The sequence below is a fragment of the Elephantulus edwardii genome, unplaced genomic scaffold (assembly GCF_000299155.1).
Source record: "Elephantulus edwardii isolate Elephantulus edwardi_28Jun2011 unplaced genomic scaffold, EleEdw1.0 scaffold00314, whole genome shotgun sequence".
NCBI classification, from domain to species: Eukaryota; Metazoa; Chordata; class Mammalia; order Macroscelidea; family Macroscelididae; genus Elephantulus; species Elephantulus edwardii.
Window position 1 is genome coordinate 224,604 of NW_006400064.1, and position 6,023 is coordinate 230,626.

General features: G+C 42.6%; 1 pseudogene; it reads right to left on the reverse strand.

The window, feature by feature from the left end:
* Positions 1-1,335: 1,335 nt before the first annotated feature.
* LOC102848785 lies at positions 1,336-1,574 on the reverse strand (annotated as a pseudogene).
* Positions 1,575-6,023: the final 4,449 nt, after the last annotated feature.

A 6,023-nucleotide genomic window follows, 5' to 3' on the forward strand; every position in this document is an offset into this window, starting at 1 on the left:
GGAGGGGACAAATCTACAACAATGAATGAATGGAAATCCAAAGCCTCTGTAAATTTTCACTGAAATTAATAACAAATTTAAATTTGAAAAAAATAATAATTAAGTTAGAGTAAGGATGGCAATGGAACCACCTTACCTCTGTAACTTGATTTGTGCCTCTATTAGAACCTCTACTCAGAATATTATTGCTTTTCAATTTTTGACTCATGCACTTTTAACTTGTTAGTTAAATTTGTATCTTCTAGGCTGCAACACTTCCATGATACATCTTCAAGGATATGAACATGTACGGCTAAGCACAATTGATAACAGTGCATCTAAATTCCAAAATCAATCTCCATAATAGTCTATGTGTTTCCTACTGCCAAAGGGGCCCTTTAGAGTAGTGAGAGAAGACCTTCACCCTGAAACCCACAGCGTCCCTTTTCAGCAGGAAGTAGCTAAGAGAATACGCCATCCCCTTTTCCTTATGACTCAGGGTGAAGTCTCTCTCAGGGAGGAGTGATAGGGAATGGCAAGGGACACACTGACAAAGGAGATTAATCAGAACTGGCTTTGACAAGCACTGTGGCAATTGGACAATTAAAACAGACATGGGGGGGAAGAAGAACAAACTGGGGATGAGGGTGGAGAAAACAGCGCAACAATGAATGAATGAAAACCCAAAATCTCTGTAAATGTTCATTAAAACTAATAAAATTTAAAAAAAAATCCCAGCCTCCAAGGAGAAACTTTGTTTCATCCTCTGCAAGACAGACTTACTTGTTTTCTTGGCAGTCCATGGTATTATGTTCAAGACTCTTCTCTAGCACCACAACTCAAAGGCATTGATTTTTTTTTCTATTAATAGACGAACATTGTTGGTTTTTCAGTACTCTGAAGAGATCCTGACAACAGATTTTCCTAATGCAATTCACCTTTTGATTTCTTGACTGCTGGTGTTAAGAATGTTGATTGTGAAGCTGAGCAAGCTGTAATTGTTAACAACTTCAATCTCTTCTCCATCTGTCATGATACTGACAGTTGGCCCAATGATGAGAATCTTTGTCTTCTTGATGTTAAGCTTCTGTCAGTATTGAAGACTATAGTCCTTGACCTTCTGCAGCAAGTACTTCAGGTCTTCTTCAGTTTCAGCAAGCAAAGTTGTGTCATCTGCATAAGGTAGGTTGTTGATGAGTCTACCTACAATTCTTTTTTTTTTTAACTGTCACACACCTGTCTTTATTGTGGGGCAGAAGGTGGAATGCTTCCAGCACTAGTTAATAAAAGAAGTCAAAAATATTAATTTACAAAAGCAGGGATTCAGTGAAGCTGTCAGATGCATACCCTCGGCAGTCATACATAGATGCCGACCCAGAGCAGCAGGAAGAGGACCCCGAAGCCCATGAAGAGTGAGGCCACCAAGGAGATGAGCAGCTCTTTGTAGATGTCCTGTGTGTACTTGGTAGAGGTTACCTCGTAAATGAAGAACCAGGCGGCGAAGAACATGCCAATGGCCAATAGCACCACGGTCAGATGGGGAAGACAGACAGGTTCACCGGGCTGGTGTTTCTGCTCATTGCCTCGAGCTCCATTTTGCCTGGTTCTGAGAAATCCGCTGCTTTGCCACCGGAAGAGTCTACCTACAATTCTAATGCCACATCCCTCTTCATAAAGCCCTGCTTCCCAAATGATCTGTTCTGCATATGGATTGAAAAGGTATGGAGACTGCATGCATCTTTGATGCACTCCTTTCCTGACTTTGAACCATGCAGTATTTCCCTGCTCTGTTCAGAGGACTACTTCCTGGTCTAGGTATAGGTTTTGTATAAGCACAATCAAATGTTCTAGGATTCCTATTTTTCTCAAGATTAGCCACAATTTGTTGTGATCCACACAGTCAAATAAATGCCTTTGCATAGTCATTGAAACACAGATAGGCATTCCTCTGGTACACTCTGCTTTCTGCCATGATCCATCTGACATTGGCAGTAACGTCTGTAGTGTCACAACCTAGTCTAAACCCAGCTTGTATTTCTAGTAGTTCTCTGTCAGTGTACTTTTCCAGTCATTTCTGGATCATTTTCAGCAGGATTAGAACATATTATTCAGTGCTCTTCTGTAGCATTTCCATTAAGTATGTCTATCTGTATTTCATTGACTATTCAAAGGTATTTGATTGTATGGATCACAACAAATTGTGGCTAACCTTGAGGAGAATGGGAATTTCAGAATGCTTGATTGTGCTGATGTGAAACCTATACTTAGACCAGTAAGCAATCCTTAGAATAGAGCAAGAAACTACTACATGTTCAAAATCAGGAAAGGAGTGTGTTAAAGATGTGTCCTGACTTAATAACTTTTCAATCTATATAACAGATAATTCAGGAGGCCGAGCTTTATGAGGAGGAATGTGGCAGCAGGATTGGAGGAAGACTCAACAACCTACATTATTGCAAGTGACACAACCTTGCTTGCTGAAACTGAGAAGGACCTGAAGTACTTGGTGTAGAAGAAGGTCAAGGACTATAGTCTTCAATATGTATTGAAGCTCAACATCAAGAAGAAAAAGATTCTCACCACAAGCCCAAATGGCAGCACAAGTTGTTAACAATTATAGCTTTTTTGGCTCCACAATCAACACTCTTGGCACCAGCAGTCAAGAAAAAAATCAAAAGATGAATTGCACTGGGAAAATCTGCTTTGAGGGACCTCTTCAGAGTACTGAAAAGCAGCAGTGTCAGTCTAGAGACTAAGATGCTCCTAATCCAGGCCATGGTCTTTGCAATTACTTCCTGTACATCAGAGAGCTGGAGCTGGATAATGAACTAAGGATGACAGAAGAAGAATCAATGCTTTTGAGTTGTGGTGCTGGAAAAGAGTCTTTTTTTTTTTCATTTTCTTTTTTTTTTCTATAATTATATTTTATTAATTTTCATAAACATTTACAGAGATTTTGGGTTTCCATTCATTCATTGTTGCACTATTCTCTCTACCCTCCTCCCAGTTTGTTCTTGTCCAAATGCCACAGTGCTTGTCAAAGCCAGTTCTGATTAATCTTCTTTGTCAGTGTGTCCTTTGCCATTCCCTATCACTCCTCCCTGAGAGAGACTTCACTGGAAAAGAGTCTTGAACATACCATGGACCACCAAGAAAACAAATAGGTCTGTCTTGGAGAGGGTGAAAACAAATTTCTCCTTGGAGACTAGGATTTTGAAACTCCGTCTCACATACTTAGGGCACGTGGCCAGGAGGGATGGGTCCTTGGAGAAGGACATAGTGCTCTGAAGGGTGGAGGGACAGTGCAGAAGAGGAAGACCCCAGATGAGATGGATTGATATAGTAACTGGGGAAATAGGGGTTGGTAGGTTGGAGTCAGTGAGACTGGCTCAGGACAGGAAAGGCTTCAGGTGAGTGGCAGGTGACTCCACAGCACATAATAATAACATGTCCTGGAAGTATAATACTGCTGAATTTGTGTTTAAAAAGACCTTCTGAACACAGGGGGGCACCAAAACAGTGGTGCAGACCAGGTCAGGGGACAGGGAGAGAGATAATGTCCTTGACCTCTGCAGCTTCAGAGTCCAGAAGCACCCCCATAATTCAGTCTCACCTTCTACTGTGCATGTCAGGTTAAACTTGCATATAGGCAATACCCTTTAAAACCCCATCAAGCAACACTTCAATTATTCTTTATCCTCAACCAGTAACATCTAGGATGTGCTAAATGCGCAAGAGTTATTTTATAAAAGTCCAATACCTGGAATTTGTGTCAGCCAAATAAATGTGAGGGTTTCACCCTTGTCCCCAGAAACCTCCTTGGAAGCAGCCCAGGGTGCTTGACTCTCCTCTTTGCTGCTAGCCTCACAGGAGGACAGATCTAGGGTAATAATTATTCATAGGAATGGTCGGACATGCCTCATTACCCTCTTACAGCAAAGCCCAGGAGACTGCCCAAAATGAAGAGAAAAAATAGAAGGGCTAGGCCTCTCTCGCAAGACAGAATTCTAGGACCTCCAGTGCAAGATGGAGTTCCAGGGCCTCCATACAAAGCCACTCAGTCCCTCCACGAGAACAGAGTGGGACAGCAATGAGCAGAGCTACAGATTCAGGCTCCAAAGATCTGGTTTTAGATATCTGTGCTAAAGTAAGCAGGACATGTATCTTGATGTCATAAAGTTGTGGTGTAATTATTGTTTTGATTGTCCATCCTCCTGTGTCTGGGTGCCCAGATACAGGATGGTCCTTCATACCCCCTGGGGGTTGGGAAGCTAGGGATGCTGAGGGGAACATTGAATAGTTATTAGAAGAAATGCATCTTTGTCACAAACACATGCAGCCCTTTAGGTAAACAGTTTCAGGATCCACCAGAAGAAAGGAGCATGAGGTATGGACCTGCTCCTGTACCCCTCATGGCTGTTAAGGAGCTGAGCTTCCGGCTCTTCTCAGAATGCAGATTAGTGGTCAGGGCTATAGCTGTCTGTGGAGGCCCAGAGAGGGCATGCACATGGGATTGCACCAGGATGGAAAGGCTTCAGTAGAAACCCCAAGCACTGCTAGGTGTGGGGCTGGACACATGCATGAGGCCTGATGAGTGCGAGCTCACCAGGGCTCTGCATCAGCCCAGCTATAGCCTAGCAGAGAACAAGAGCAAAGTGGGCCTACTCTAGGCCAGATGAAGTGGCAGGGGTGCTCCAGAGGTGCCTTGAGGCTCTCTCAGGTCCCAAAAAGCTTTCTGAATCCTCAGAAAGAAACCCCCGCCATCATAGTTCCAAAACCCTTATGTGATGTACTGGTTCTTGGAACTGTGTCACTCATTCTGAAAAAAAGCAGAGCTTTTTCATTAAGAATACACACAGTTTAAAAAAAAGAAAAAGAATATGCACAATACAGCATGATTCAGTTAGGCAGTTTTTGCTTATATAAGTCACTGACATTGATTATATTCTTATAGTTGTATAAGCATTCTTACCTTCCCTTTCCAATTTGTTCTTCCCCATTAACATAAACTCACTGTCCCCTAAAGTTCCTATCGAATCTTTCAAGTTGCTCTTGTCAATTTGATCTCATACAGAGATCTGAAAAGAGCACAGTGGACAGCTAGAAGTTCCTTGCACCTGATACATGCCGTGGTCTTTGCAATCACTTGCTGTGCATCAGAGAGCTGGACAATGACTAGGGATGGTAGAAGGAGAATTGATGCCTTTGAGTTGGAGAAGAGTGTTGAATATACCATGGACTGCTAAGAAAACAGAAAGGTTTGTCCTGGAGAGGGTAAAGCCAGGCTGCTCCTTGGAGGCAAGGATTCTGAAGCTTCATCTGACATACTTTAGACATGTTGTAAGGAGGGACCAGTCCTTGGAGAGGGACATCATGCTTGGGAGAGTGGAGGGACAGCACAGAAGAGGAAGACCCTCTTGAGATGGATTGATTCAGTGACTGGGGTAATCAGGGTAGGTGTGTTGGAGATGGTGAGATTGGTACAGGATAGGGCAGAGTTTAGGGCTGTTTGTACATAGGGTCGCTATGAGTCACAGGTGACTCGATGGCACATAACACCACCACCACCACAACTGTTTGATTTTAAGAAGTCACCAGGGGTAATTTCTGGTTGAACGTTTAAGGTTTAAAGATTACCTCACAGCAATAGTTTCAGAAATTTGACTCACCTTCATGGCTATAGAAAGTCTGGATTCCATGAAAATACGAACTTTTGTTCTGCCTTTGCCTCTCTTGACCAGGGTTCTTGAATAGAATCTTTGATCAAAACCTTTAGTAATAGTAACTAGGCACCATCAAGTTCAGCTGCACATGGGGCAGTTCGCTGAGAGAAGTAGCCATTTACTCCTTTCTTTCTCCTATTTTTAACTCTCCCTCTTCCTCTGCTGCCCCAAGCAAATGGAGAACAATTGTTGTACCTTGGAAGTTACCAGCAAACTGTTGATAGCTCAGGGACTTTTCAGCAACTCAGTGGTAAAACAGAAGTATGAAACATTGACATACCCTCCTTACTTAAAGACATGATTTGGTAACAAAGGCCAGGG